The sequence below is a fragment of the Canis aureus genome, chromosome 9 (genome assembly GCF_053574225.1).
Source record: "Canis aureus isolate CA01 chromosome 9, VMU_Caureus_v.1.0, whole genome shotgun sequence".
Lineage (NCBI taxonomy): Eukaryota > Metazoa > Chordata > Mammalia > Carnivora > Canidae > Canis > Canis aureus.
In genome coordinates this window covers 13,403,149-13,419,524 of record NC_135619.1, presented here as the reverse complement: position 1 = coordinate 13,419,524, position 16,376 = coordinate 13,403,149, and positions in this window count along the sequence as shown.

Genomic DNA, 16,376 nt, shown 5'->3' with positions numbered 1-16,376 from the left:
TCACATTCTAGGATCTTGTCATCTAATCAGGTATAGGTACACTTCTTTGGAATTGGCCTACTTCTGGTTGAATTCTGAAATGCAGCTGAAGCACATGTCACTTATTTGTTCCTTTAAATGGGCCCAATCCTGCTTCCTGGAATGATTCACCGTGATTCTTGGCTCTGAATTAAGACATCCTTTCTTTTATATGAGAAATGGCTCATGTTTGCAATTGAGTAGTTTCCTTAGCCTGATCCCCATAGAAATTTGGGGTCCAAAGACTTTTATTTTTGTATTTACATGTGGTATAAATGTAATTATATAGCATGGAGTCTTCTGTGATGTCTTTCTTTTCCCATTCTACCACTGATGTATGAGAGTTCTTTATGCCCCATATCCTCATCGGTGCTTTATATGGTTAAACTTTAAAAATATTGCCAATCTGGGGTGCCTGGATGGCTCAGTTGGTTAAGTGTCTGACTCTTGGTTTCAGCTCAGGTTATGATCTAATGGGTCATGGGATTGATCCCCACATCTGCCTCTGTGCTCAGTGGGAAATCTGCTTGACATTTTCTCCCTCTGCTCCCCATTCTTTCTCAAATAAATAAATAAATCTTTAAAAAATTAAAAAATTAAAATGTTGCTGATAGAAGGGTATAAACTGACATTTCATTGTGCTTTTAATTTGCAATTTTCTGATTACCATAAATAGTAATGAATTTGAGTATTTTTTATGTTTCTGAGTCACTCATATTTCTTGTTATGTGAAATGCCTATTTATGTCTTTTGCTTACTTTCCTTTACTAGATTGAATCCAATATATCTGTAGGGGTTCTTTATATATTCTGGATTATAATCCTTTTTAGGTGATAGTGTTGAAAATTTTTCTAATTTATGGTTTATCTTTTCACTTTATCATGTTGTTTGAACAGAAGTTATTAATTTTTAATTTTCAAATTTATCAGGTCCTTTTTTGTGGCTGTGCTTTTTGTTTCTTTTTAAAGAAATTCTTCTTTACCCTGAAATCATAAATATATTCTTTATTTTCTCAAAGGCTTTATAGTTTTGGCTTTTGTATCTGAAGCCATTAATCTATAAGTATGATATGAGTTAAGGATTAATTTTCATTTATTTAATATGGAGAACCTATTTTACTAGCTGCATTTATTGTATGTCCTTTCAACACTATGCACTGTCAGCTCTGTCCTAAATCAGTTTCTATATATTCATGGTCTCTTTCTGTGCTCTCTGTTCTGTTACGTGTCTGTGACCAATTCTACATTGGTCTCTGAGATCAATATTGAATCACTTTAATTATGATACCTTTAAAATAAATCCTGACATCTGATACAGCAAGTTCCCCAGCCTGGTTATTTGGGACTGTATTGGATCTTCTTGATCCTTTGTGGGGTTTTTTGTTTCTTTGTTTTGTTTTTTGTTTCTTTAAGTAGACTCCATAACCAATGTGGGGCTTGAACTCACAATCCTGAGATTAAGAGTCAGAAGCTATTCCTACTGAGCCAGCCAGATGCCCTAGCCCTTTGTGTTTTCATACAAATTTTATTTATTTATTTTAAAAATAAGTTTTAAAAGATTTTATTTATTTCATGAGAGACAGAAAGAGAGACAGACATAGGCAGAGGGAGAAGCAGGCTTCCCACAGGGAGCCCGATGCGAGACTTGATCCCAAGACCTGGGATCATGACCTGAGCCACCCAGGTGCCCTCATACAAATTTTAGAATCAGCCTGTCAGGTTCCATAAGAATGAAACAAAACGAAACAAACAATCCCTCATTCATACTTTGGAATGACAGACTTTTCTATATTTTTGCTGTCATTTTCATGTCTTCATTTTCTTCCTACCCAACTTGGATTCCATGTGCAAACCATTCCTTTAAAATCCCCTTAACTCCCTTCTCCTTGTCTTTCATCTTTTTTTTTTTAAAGATTTTATTTATTTATTTGAAAGAGAGAGAGCGTGCACGCAAATGCACAAGCAGGGGGAATGGCAGGCAGAGGGAGAAGAACGTTCCATGCTGAGCAGAGAGCCCCATGTGAGGTTCGATCCCAGGACTCTGAGATCATGACCTGGGCTGAAGGCAGACGCCTAACCATCTGAACCACATGGGCACCCCTCCCTGTCTCCCATCTTAATACTTCTACCACATAATTGCTTACTCTGTGCCTGTACCCAATCAGCTAAAATTAGCTGGAGAAAACCAAATAATTCTACTGAGTGGTTTCATTTAAAATTCATGATTATGAATCTCAAAAAGCACTCAACATTGTCTGATATTCTATTACACTTTACCGTTCCCCAAAACTTTCCCTCTCTTCTCAACTTCCTATTCTTTTCCCTCCTTTTGTCACTCTCAGGTGAAATCTTACCTCACATCTTATTGAACCAGAGCAATGAGCAGAAACTTCTTTATTCTCTTGTCTCCAAATCTACCTACTGCATTGGTCCTAATGTCTGTCCTCCCTGTTGTTACTAAGAATGAAGCTCACTGTTCCCACCCAACGTTGATTCCTTAACTTGTGTTCTGGATCTTGTTCCCTCTCATTTTTCAAGATGTCTTCCTTTGCACTCTCTCTCTTTTACATCACTTATTTTTCACTTTTCATGACTAATTTCCATCAGCACAAAAATAGTCTCTATCATCAAACTAACAAATAAGCAAAATCTCTTAGGATCTCTTCTTTCAGGCAAGTAGTTTTCAATGTAAACTCTGATGCCGGACTCCTGGGGTTCAAATTTCATCTCTGCCACCTACCAGTATTGTGATCCTAAGTAAGGTACCCTGTTCAGTACAGTAGCCATTAGCTACATGTAGCTGTTTACATTTAAGTTTATATTGATTAAAATTCAATAAAATTTAAAAGTTTGTTATTCAGTGGGACTAGTCACATTTCAAGTATGACTAATGGCTACCATATTGGATGGTGCACTATAGAATTCTTCGATCATTGCAGAAAGTTCTATTACACACCACTGGTCTAGAATAGCCACACGCTCTTTTTGTTTGTTTGTTTTTTATTTACAGATTTATTTATTTGAGTGAGAGAGGGTGCATGCATGGGGGGGTAGGGGCAGAGGGAAGGGAGAAAGAGAGAATTACAAGCCAACTCCCTACTGAGCACAGAGCCTGACATTGGGGTAACTCTCATGACCCTGAGATCATGACCTGAGCTGAAATCAAGAGCTGGATACTTAACCAACTGAGGCACCCAGGCACCCCAGTTGTACTCTTTTTAAAAAGTAATTTATCTTTAAATATTTATTATTTATTAATTTTTCCAGCTTTATAGAGACGTAATTGACATATAGCATTATGTGAAATTAAGGTGACAGTGTTGATTCAGTATACTTATGTATTGCAAAATGATTACCACCATAGCATTGGTTAACATCTCCATCACATCGCATAATTACCCTTTTTTTTTTTGTGGTGAGAACACTTAAGATCCCTTTTCTAATTATATCCTATCATCTCAGCATTTAAATTTTTATCATAACCTATTCCTGTATGATATATTTTATGTTCATTTATTTGTTTATTGCCTATCTGTTCCTATAGGAATGTAATCTCTGTGAGAGCAGATTCTGCATCACCATCTGATTCTCAGTGCCTAGAACTGTGTCTGACACTGATGAGTTTAACAAATATTTATTCAATAATGGTTGATAAATATTGAAGAGCTTTGGGTTTGGAAGAGAAATGTTTACCTAGACAAAGTGTACTCATTTTTACATTGCTAGTGGATATTAGCTGTGATGTATTAATAGTGAGGGATACAGTAATTATTGATATTTAGAGGTTGATGGATGTCAGGAAAAAGCATCTGTACTGAGACTGGAAGCCTGGGTCCTGATATTTACACTATGTCAGCTGTGGAATATTATGAGCCAGCCTAAGGTCTAATTAGAATATTTGAAAATTTAAAACATTAGAGAACACATGTGAACCATTCTTGAGGAATTATAGATTTTATAATGTGGGTTGTTTGGGAAGTAGGCCGCCTCACATTCTAGAGAATGTTCATTGCAATATTGCCTATGACAGAAAACAATTGAAAACAACTTAAATGTTCATCAGTATGGGAATCGGTAAATACATTATACTATAGCCACAATGGAGCATTGTGGAAGGGTAAAATCACTAAACTAGAGATCTTGATTTATTTTTATTTATTTTTTAGAAGATTTTATTTACTTATTCATGAGAGACACACACACACAGAGAGAGAGAGAGAGAGGCAGAGACACAGGCAGAGGGAGAAGCAGGCTCCATGTAGGGACCCTGACATGGGACTTGATTCCAGGTCTCCAAGGATCACGCCCTGGGCTGAAGGTGGCACTAAACCGCTGAGCCACCTGGGCTGCCCAAGATCTTGATTTAGCAGTGTGAATAGATCTCAAAATCTAATAATGAGTTGAAAAGAGCAATTTGGCATTGATGGTAAAGATACATATCTAAGTAGAAACTTCTAGGGCAAGAAGATGGGGAATGGGATCAGGGACTGGTAAAAAGTCTTCAATAGCATCTAAAACATTTTCTTTCCCTAAAATTTTGCAAGCCAACATACAATTTAAAAATCAAGGTGTTGTTATTCTCTAGGGTTTGCTATATATTTGAAACATTTTATGTGAGCTGTATCTATATCAAGAGATGACATGCCACATTAATTCAATAGTATGTGTGTGTCATAGTGCTAGAGGTAGAGGATTATAGAGAACTCATGTAAGACATGGATCTTGCCGAATGCCTAGGTGGCTCAGTGGTTGAGTATCTGCCTTCAGCTCAGGGCATGATCCTGGGGTCCTGGGATCGAGTCCTACATTGATTGGGCTCCCCACAGGGAGACTGCTCCTCCCTCTACCTATGTCTCTGCCTTTCTCTGTGTGTTTTTCATGAATAAATAAATAAAATCTTAAAAAAAATGGGTCTTGCTCCTCAGAAGTCTGCTTTTTTTAAAAAAAGATTTACTTACTTATTTGAGAAAGCATGCACGAGTACAAGTGGGGGCAGGGGCAGAGGGAGAGAAACCCAAGCAGACTCCCTGCTGAGTGTGGAGCCTAATACAGGGCTCGATCCTATGACCTATAAGACCATAACCTGAGCCAAAATAATGAGTTGGATATTTAACTGACTGAGCCACCCAGGGGTCCCAAGCTTAGAAATCGGTTTTTTTTTTTTTATTTGAGATGATAATGTATACCTACATAAAGCAGTTGAGGCATGTAAATAGGCATGTAATTATGTATCAAAATGAGGAGTAAAAGCATGGTAATTAGAGTCCCTGGAGCAGCTGGAGAACCTATTGGAGGACAGGTAACTTGAAAAGTGAATTTGGGCAGAGAGAAAGAAAGTTCAGTACCTTCCATCCTGGAGAAGCTTCATATGCCTAGGTTAAAAGGCACTAGGAGAAGCTATCCTCTAGAATGAAGAGGGTTTTGTTGGATAAAAAAACTGAATAGATACTATTAAAGATACTCTGAGGTAGTTTAATGCCAGGTCTAGGAATTTAAACACTATCCGATGATTAAGTGGGAAACCACTGACAGCTGTGAGAATTGGAGTGACATGGTTGATTTGATTTCATTGAATATTAATCTGATTGTGGTGTTCAGGGTGGACTGGAATAAGGGAAGACTGGTAATATGGAACTCAGGTGGCTGTTTCAGCTTTGCCCTGATGAGCTCATCTAACCATACATACCTGCCAGAGGCCCCATCTCCAAATGCCATCACGTTAGGGGTCAGGGCTTCAACATAGGGATTGTAGGGGATACAAACATTCAGTCTATAATAGTAAGGAATTATCCAGAGGTTCTCATGGCTATTAAGTACCAAAGCCTGCAATCATACCTAGATCTTTTTTATTCCAAAATTTTTGTTGAAATTTTGAAAAATGGATCACAATGACTTGTGGGGTGATTGGATCTAGAAGATGAAAGAGGGGTGCCTGAATGACTCAGTCAGTTAAGCATCTGCCTTTGGCTCAGGTGATGATCCCAGGGTCCTGGGATTGAGTCCTGCACTGGGCTCCTTGCTCAGCGGGGAGCCTGCTTCTCTCTCTCTTTCTGACGACTGCTCCCCCTGCTTGTGCTCTTTCTCTCTCTGCCAAATAAATAAAACCTTAAAAAAATGAAAGAGAAGGAAGGAATAAAAGAATCATGAGATTTTGGTTGCCAGGAAAGGGCTTGATGGAAACTGGAAACTTGCGAGGGTAAGCTAGTTTGATGGAGGCAAAATGAGTTTGTTGTGGAAGATGGAAAGTTTGAATTGATGGTGGGCCATCCCAGTGCAGATGGTTTGTAGATTGATGGAAATCTTGTGGTTTAAACTCTCAGATCTAAAGTGTTGAAAGTCATCAGCATAGAGGTGGTAATTAAAGCCTGAAGACAACAGTTCCCAGAAGGAATGAGTAGAAACATAAAGAGAAGCAGACATTCTCTTCAAACTGTGTTAAGAGAGTAGATTTTATATTAAGTGTCCTTACTACCATTTGGTGCATGAGTGAACGAGAGGCTCGGGGGAGTAGAATGATAAAGACAGAGATAGAGAGACAAGAGTGTCTTTAGGAATGCCCCCACCTATAACTTTTCACTTGGTGAAATAGATGTACAAACAAGAAAAATTTAAAAAAAAAAAGAAAACAACCAGAGAAAAACTGCTCCTTGGTTGGTTGGTGTCACTGAAGTCTGTTCCTTGAAGGGATTTAAGGAAGAAGAGGATGACTGAATATGTCAAATATGAGAGCGTTGGTTAAAGAGGGTGAAAACAGGCCCTGGGTGGTTGTAATGTTCGGTGATTCAGTGAAAAGTCCATAGGAATAGGAAGAGATCTAGTAAGTGTGGTTCCCAGACTTTTTAATTTCACAGACCAGTAATAGTTCAAAAAATATTTAAGGGAACTAAATAAATAAGACCATTTAAAACACTACAATCTCTTATCTAGCCCATTTTCATAAAAGGGAAAAAAAACCCTTTTTACATAAATGGAGAAGGTCATAATCATAGGGTAAAAGACAGTTTGTGCTAAGGGGTAGCATTTTTGATGTGCATTGGTGCAAAGTTAATCCCCGACTAGAGCAGAACTTGCATCTGGGAACCACTGGAACAGAACAATACAATACAATACAAACAACGTGGGGTCTCTAACTCACATTCCCAGTAAGTCTGATGTGTTATTGTTTCTAAAACCGAGTTTTAACAAACAAACAAACCACTTTTGTTTATAAGACATCTTCCCACAGAGCACCAAAGAGGAGGTCTCAGGAAGTTCAGTAGATCTTTACACACAAAATAGAGGCAGGTCAAAATTAACCAAGTGGTGGGGATATTCGGAGAATATTCTCGGTGAGAGCGGCATCCCAAGTTGAGGAGTGAGTGAGACTGGACAAGTAGTAATAGTTTGTCCTGTAAAATTGGAGTTGAATTTTCACACATGACTGGGAGAAAAACCATGGCTTATTTATTCCCTGACATTTTAAGGTATATTTAGATTTTAAGAGGAATCCAGGAGTCAGCTAATTCCTCAGGTCCAATTATTCTTGTTGCCGGATGTAAATACAACCCTAACTCTCTGAAGTAGCTCTGAAACACTAATTTTCTACCCTCTGTGTGCCTGCCACACCAACACGGAGCATTGGAAGCTTGACTTCATTGCCAAACCGTATGAATTGGGCCAGTTCAGAATGGGCAGCCCTCAGGACTGGGGCTAGGTTGGAGCGAGACCAGATTCAGAAATAAAAGAAGCCCTAACAATGCTATGATCCACTGAAGCACAAGTTCCACATGGGATGTTTACATGGGAAAGCTGAAGTTTTATTGCACCAAAACAGTTTTCTGCTGGTTGAAGAAAGAAAGAGTAAGAGACTAATTATGCAGGCTCAAATAACAACAACAAAAATGTATTATGCATTAAAATCTGTTTTGATTTTTAAAAATAAATACCTCTCATGCAGACACTGAAATGAACAGATTTCAGTGCCAAAGGAGATAAAAATTGCCCACCCACTCACCACAAAATACTATCCTTGATCTGTAGTATAGGTTTCTATTGCTTCTGCAACTATATCTGGTAGTCATTGCTTTCACCAACTGTTCCCTTAAGTTTGAAATTACTGTCTTTGGTCAAATTCCTTCATTAGAGTGATCTACAAGAAATAGATATTTCTAAATTCTGGGAAATAACTTCTACAGGTCAAAATAACACTGTGCTGATGTTAATGAAACCATCAACATGAAAAACATTTCCTCAGAAAGTACTCTTTTGTCATCAAACAGTCTCTAAGGAAAAAACCAACAACAATACTTATAAAACATACTTCCAAAGGCCCATCTTAATTATTCTCCTTTTAGTATGCAAGGTAAATATATACAGAAAAGCACACACAACACGTATAGACAACTGCAAGAATAATCGTAAGGCAACCACCATTCAGATGAAGTAGTTGAACTTTGCTAGCACAGCCCCATCATCCCATCTAGATTAACAGATGCCTTAATTTTTAAAATAATAATTCCTCCCTTTTCCCAAAGTTATAGTCTCTATGTATGCATCCCTTATCAATACAGTTTAGTTTTGTCTCTTTTTGAATTTATGTCTCTGGATGCTTTTAAAGGGGATTTTCTTTTTGTCTCTGGTTCTCAGAATTTTTACTAAGATGTGTTCTGGGGTTGGCTGCAGGTCCTAAATTGTCTGTTGGTTTGGAAAATTCTCAGCCATTATCACTATTGCTTCATTATTATCCCAGTTTCTCTTTTCCCTCATTCTGTATCATAACTGTATTTCCTGTAGAGCTAGTCTTTCCCTGCCCCTTAGATGAAACCACAGGTAATTCTATCTTTTCTAGTTATTTTAAGGTAATGAAAAGTCTTCTGGTCACTTTAGTCCTTCCAAAAGTTCAATTATTAAAATGCCCATAGTAAAAAATTTTCACTTCGTTAAGTTTCTTTAACACCTTTATTGAAGTATAATTTACATACCATAAAATTCTTCCACAGTAAATGTACAATTTGATGATGTTTAGTAATGTACACACTTGTGAAACCATACCCATACTCACATGTGGTCTATCCTAACTCCTAACTCCAGCCCCAAGAAACCACTCATCTGCTTTCTGTCTCTATTTTTGACTCTTCTAGAAATTTCATATAAATGAAGTCACATAAAACAAATGTGTGGCATTTTGTGTTTAGTTTCTTCCATTCAGTGTAATGTTTTTTTAAAAAAGATTTTATTTATTTGTTCATAAGAGACACAGTGAGGTAGAGACATAGACAGAGGGAGAAGCAGGTGCCCTGTGGGGATCCCGATGTAGAACTCTATCCCAGGACCCCAGGATCACTACCTGAGCCAAAGGCAGACACTCAACCACTGAGCCACCCAAGGGCCCCCAGCATAATGTTTCTGAGGCTCATTCATGATGTTGTATATATTAGTATATCTCTATCAGTAGTTTGCTCCTTTGCACTGCTGAATAGTATTCCATCGTACACCACATTGTGTTCATCCACTCACTGGCTGAGGGACGTTTGGATTGTTTCCAGTTTAGGGCTATTCTGACTAAGCTGCTATGATAAAGGTCTTTGTTTAGATCTATTTTTATTTTCTCTGAGGTAGATACCTAGGAGCGGAATTGCTGGATGATGTGGTAAATTTACGTTTAACTTTGTAAAAAAACTACCAAACTGCTTTCCAAAGCTGCTGTACCATTTTACACTCCCACTAGGACTGTGCAATCTACTGATAGCAATCTTTGCTGACAATTGTTATTGTCTTTTTTTTTTTTTTTTTTAGTTTTTTTCTAACCTTTATTTTTAAGCAATCTCGACACCCAGCTTGGGGCTCGAATTTACAATCCCAAGATCAAGAGTTGCATGTTCTATGGCTGAGCCAGCCAGGGACCCCATTATTGTCTCCTTTATGGCCAGTCTAGTGCGTGATGGTGCTTCATTGTGGTTTTAATGTGCATTTTCCTAATGAAAAATGTTGAGTATCTTTTCATTTACATATTAGCTGTTCATATGTCTTCTGTGAAATGTCCTTTCAGATCATTTACTGGTTATATGTCCTTTATGAGATTAGGACATATTTCTTTCCTCAACCTTTTCATTTTCTCAATGATGCCTTTTGAAAAAGTCCAATTATCTTTTTTTTTCTTTATGGATCATGCTTTTGGTATCATATCTAAGAAACTGAGAAGCTATTTGAGAGGTAAAGATATTATTAAGATAACACAATGTTATGGAAACTCAGGGAAGGTAAAGTTTTATAAAGAAGGAGGATAATCACTAGTGCCAAAACTTGCCAAAGATTCAGGAAGGATGAATCAGGCAAAAGGGCCATTAAATTTGGAGAATAATAACTGGTGATTGATATTTATTGGTTGCTTATTTTGTGCTAGGCTCCTATACTAAGTGTGATCTCATTTCTAGTTTCAGTAAATAGAAGAGGATTAGATACTTTTCTTGAATTTTGGTATCAACCCATTTTTCCCCCTCTTCTAAAAATATTTATTCAGAGAGCATAGCATAGGACTTAGAGATAGGAAGTTGTTTTTTTTTTTTTTTTATTATTTATGATAGTCACAGAGAGAGAGAGAGAGAGGCAGAGACATAGGCAGAGGGAGAAGCAGGCTCCATGCACCGGGAGCCCGACGTGGGATTCGATCCTGGGTCTCCAGGATCGCGCCCTGGGCCAAAGGCAGGCGCCAAACCGCTGCGCCACCCAGGGATCCCTAGGAAGTTGTTTTTAAGTCTGGCTCTACAACTTACTATGGGCAAGCCCCTTACCTTTCTCACCTGTTGCCTCATTTGTAAAATATGAATAATCAGTACTAATGTGGGGAGCAGGAGAGTTGCAAAGGTAATGCATGCAAAGCATCCAGCATATTGCCTGGTCTGTTGTACATGCTCAAAAGCAGAAGTTGTAATTACTAGTTGTCACAATCAGATGAAGATCTGAAAATGTTTTATAAACTGTTACACTCTATAAAATATATTATTGGAATTACTTAGTGTTTTTGGAAACATAATATGCCATGTTATATATTGTCCTATTCTAATTTTTAAAAATCCAAAAAATGTTGATCATAAAGTACCTGGATTTCTCCAAGTTCTTTTCCATCATCCAAAGAATATAACCAGTGCTTTTTTTTAACAGCTTTGTTAAGGTATGATTCACTTACCATGTAATTCACCCATTGTGTACAACTCAGTGACTTATATCCAGAATGTACAATCTTCACCATTATCAATTTTAGAAAATTTTCATCACCGCAAAATAGAACTGTACCCATTAGCAGACTCTGATTATCTTCAAAGTTTGTTCTCCCTAGGCAATAAGTAATCTACTTTCCATCTTTATAAATACACTTACTTTGGAGATTTCATATAAATCATACAATAATATGTGACCTTTTGTGATTGGCTTCTCTTTAAAGAAAACCAGAGCTGGACAGCAGTTAAAGTGGTAATAACAGTTTTTATTCAGGAACTATTGCAGTAGGGGAAATAAGACCTCAATATAACACAGGGCTCTTCTGAATATGGTGTGGATAAGTGGGATTTTTATAGCTAAGCAGGAGGTTGTGGGGGTGGACGTTGGTGGATGGAAAATTGCTAAGAGGAGATATTGCAGGTAAGGGAATTTCTTACTAAACTGAACTATCAGATTTCTTGCTGAAGGCAGGCCAGAGTGACCAGATATCCCCGTGAGAGAGCAATGCTGAGGAATTTGATCAATATCAAGTATGAGGATTCTTTCTAAAACTAAGCTATATAGACCTGAGGACAAAGCCCAAAGATGGCACCCAGTGGAGAAGAGGTCTTAGAAGAGACTGACTAAAGTTGGGTCAAGGAGAGAATCATTCTCATTTCTTACGCTAGGGGAATGCTTCAAATTGCATTCATGTTACACCATGTCTCACCACTTCCTTCCTATTTATTGTGGGGGAATATCCCATGGCATAGATAAACCAAATTTTATTCATCCACTGTTTGTCCAGTTAATGGGCATTTGGAGTCTTTCCATTTTTTGACTTTTGTGGGTACCACTATTAATATTCATGTACAGGTTTTCATGTGGACATATGTTTTCATTTCTCTTGGGTATATACCTAAGAGGGAATTGTTGGGTCATCCAGTAACTCTACACTTAAACTTTTGAGAAATTGCCAGACTGTTTTCCAAAGTGGCTATCCCATGTTACATTCCACCAGCAGTGTATGAGGCTTCTGATTTTTCCACAACATTCCCAACACCTATTATTATCTGTCTGTTCTATTATGGCCAGGCTGGGGTTGAAGCGGTATCTCATTGTGGTTTTAATTTGCATTTCCTGATGGCTAATGGTTTGAGCATTAACCAAGATTCTTTTAATCCCAGCGAAATATGGACAGTGGATGCTTGAGGAGAGAGAACCTTCTGCAAATGGCCTATTAGCATGTTACTGTTGGAGCACATTCATCAGTTCTTCCTGAGATGGGCAAACACTGTGAAGGCAAGTGGACTTACTCATTTCCTTCAGACCTTGTAATCTCATCAATTTATATTCTATGGGATCCCTGGGTGGCACAGCGGTTTGGCGCCTGCCTTTGGCCCAGGGCGCGATCCTGGAGACCCAGGATCGAATCCCACATCGGGCTCCCGGTGCATGGAGCCTGCTTCTCCCTCTGCCTGTGTCTCTGCCTCTCTCTCTCTCTCTCTCTCTGTGACTATCATAAAAAAAAAAAATTGTGTTCTAGTTCATCATTTCTGATCTAATGCACATATTGGTCACATGTCACTCCAAATTACATTGCTCACACCCTGCCCCAACTTATGAAAACGAAAAAGAGAAAAAAGAGTTTGGTACCTTAGTAAGAGACTCCATAGATTCATGACTTGATTTGAAAAAAATTGGTGCAATCTTGTATTGTTGCCGAAGTCTTGAATCATAGATCAAAAGTCTCTCTTCATGGTCGCTAGTAAACAAGGAAAATCTTTCTTCTCTTTGCATAGATAGGAGTCAGCAAGCCATTTCTGTAAACAGCTGGGTAGTTAATATTTTTAGCTTTGTGAATCATAGAGTTGCTGTTTCAGACACTGCAGTTATAATGCAAAAGTAGCCAAACACCATACTTAAAGAAATGGATGTGATTGCATTCTAATAAAACTTTATTTACAAAAACAGGCTTTGGGCCAAATTTGGCCCATAGGATATAGTTTGCAGATCTCTGATGTAGAAGAAATGGGAGATTCTTGGGAAGATGTTTATATAGTAACTGAAAATGAACACGAGGGGATGCTTTTTTATTTTTCCTACACAGATGTTTTACAACTAAACTTGGCTTCTTACTTCACTGGGTGGGTCAACTGATTAATTTTGCAGAGGTTATTTGTCCCTTTCCTTAAAAAAAATTTTTTTTTTGTTGCTAGGACAGCATCTTTGAGGCATTTAAAACTAGATCAGAGACAATTTCAGAGTCACCTTTAGAACAACTTATTCTCATTTTTTTTGGCTATTTCTGTTTTTCTTTCTTTCTTAAAGTCTGAGAGCACATAGATATTTATTTAATTATTCCATTAATTTAATCCATTATTTTTGATCAGTTTAAACTTTTTTTCTGGTGCATCTCATTTCTATTACAGTGGAAGAGCCTATAAAATACTAGTTATTGATACACGTGATAGGACAGCCAACTAGGGAAAAACTCTTTTATGTCTCATTTCCATGTCTAGATTACTACCTGTTGTCTTTAAGAATACTCTTTAAGCAGCTTAACTGATTCAAAACTTAGAGTAGAATAGAATCATGAGGTTAATAACCTTCTGGGTTGAGAGGGTGGGCTGGGGCAGGAATTTGAGGAAATGTTGAACCACATCTATGATCTTTCCTAGGACTCTTCCTAGCTATATAATGCAGTAGATTCCTCTAGGGCTCAAGCTAGTTAAGGAACATTTCTATCACTTGCGGCTTAAAGAGTCCTACCTAATGCAGAGACTTCATATTGGCACTGAGATTCAAAAGATTATGGCTGTATACTATGTAGACAAGGGAGGGAACAGGGTCCAGGCAGAGAGAATAGCAAGTATGAGGGACAGAGCATGGAAGCAGATGAAAACATTGTGTGTTCTGAGAATAGCAGCGACTTCACTATTGCTGGAGACTATAGTAAGAAGAGGTAAGAGATGAAGCTGGATATGCAGATCAAATCATGAAGGACTTTCCATGCCTTTCTGAGGTGTTTAGGTTTTCTATTGCAGGTGAGAATTTCAAGCAAGGGAGCAAAATGAGCAGATTTATGGGCCAGGACACTTGTTCTAATAGTAACATAAAAGAACCGGAATGGAGACAAAAACACCAGGTGTAGCTCAAGTTGCGGTTGTTTTGCTAAGAGAGGATAAAGGCCAGATCCAGGACTCTGACACTGAGAATGGAGAGAAGGAAATATATAGGACAGATATAGAAGGAAGAATTAAGAGTGATAAAGATGTAGAGAATAAGAGAACAGGGAGGAATCTGGATGACTCCCAGATTTCTGGTTTGGACAGCCAAAGGATGAAGGTGCTAATCATAAAGATAGGAAATAAGGTGTACAAGTATGAAGGGATAGATATAGGGAGGGAGAACAATGGGAAGAAAGATGGTGAGTTTAATTTTAGCTATGTTGAGACAGAAGTATATGGTGGTTATTCAGTTGGATTATGCAGGAAGCAGATCTAAATCTTTGTTGAAGAGAGTTCTCAGAAAGAGGTTGTAAGGTGAGAAAAGAAGTATTGACTCCTAGAGATGTAGCCATTTAAATTGTTGTCTGAAGGAATAACAAGAGAAAGAAGAGAAATAACCAAGGGGATGAAATGACCAAAATCAAGGGATGAAATAATTCTAAGAAGTATGGAGAGGTTAAAGGTGTCTGATATTCTAAAGAGGGTGAGCTTTGTAAGAGCTGAAAAAAGTGCATTGAATTTGGCCACTAATGGATAGATAGCTTGTGATCTATGAAAAAAAAAAGTTTCAGAGACTCCATGAAGGAAAGGCCCAGATTGTGGAGCTCAGAAGAGGTGTGGAAGGTGAGGACTTGTGGGTGTCCAGTTTAGACAACTCTTTTTCTATGTTTATCTGTGAAGGACAACAGAAAAAATAGCCAGGAAGCTGGGAGCACACGTGTTCATGCGTAGTGGACAAAGAGTCACTGAAGAAGGAAAGCATGAAGATAAAGGAGAGAGGAGGAATATTGATTTAGCAAGGACCAAAAAGATGGAGTGGAGGATAGGATCCAGAAAACAGGCAAATAAATAAGTAGTGGACAAAGTGATTGCCCTCGTGTGATTCTTCTTTTTTTCCCATTTTTCTTTTTTCCTTTTTTGAAAAAGGAATATATTTATTTATTTGACAGAATGAGAGAGAGAGAGAGAGAGAGCCAGAGACCACAAGCAAGGAGAACAGGAGAGGGAGAGGGAGAAGCAGGCACCCCGCTGAGCAGGGAGTCTGACATGGGGCTCAATCCCAGGACCCTGAGGCGAAGGTAGATACTTAACCCACTGAGCCACCGAAGCACCCCTCCAATTTTTCTGTTGTGGCAAAATACAGATACCATAAAATGAACCATCGTAATAATTTTTAAGTGTATACTTGAGTGGTATTAAATACATTCATAATATTGTACAGCATCACCACTATCCATCTCCATAACTCTTTTCAACAGAAACTCTACATTCATTAAACAGAATCTCCCCATTCTTCACTCTTCCCAGTCCCTGGAAACCACCATTCTACTTTGTTTCTATGATTCTGACTACTCTAAGTATCTGATATAAGTGGAGCCATTATTGTACTTGTCTTTTTGCAATTGGCTTGTTTCACTTAGCACAATATCTTCAAGGTTCATCCATGTTGTAGCATATGTCAAAACTTCCTTTTTAAGACTGAATAATATTTCAATGTGTGAAGTGGATACTTGCATTGCTTCCACATTTTAGCTGCTGTGAATAATGCCGCAGTGGACATGGGTGTACAAGACCTGGCTTTCAATGCTTTTGTGTATAAACCCAGAAGTGGAATTCCTGGGTCATATGGCAGTTTTATTGTTAATGTTTTGAAGAACTGCCATACAGTTTTCCACAGTGACTCTATCATTTTACATTCCCACCAACAGTGCACAAGGGTTCCAAATTCTCCACATCCTTGCCAAGGCTTGTTGTTTTCTGTTGTGATGATAGTAGCTGCTCTAATGGGTGTGAGGAGATATCTCACTGACATTTGGATTTACATTTCCTTAACAATTCGTGATATTGAGCATTTTTCATGTGTTTATTGGCTATCTGTATATATTCTTTGGAGAAATATCTATTTAGGTATTTTACCCATTTTTGAATTGGGTTTTATTGTGGTTGAATTTTA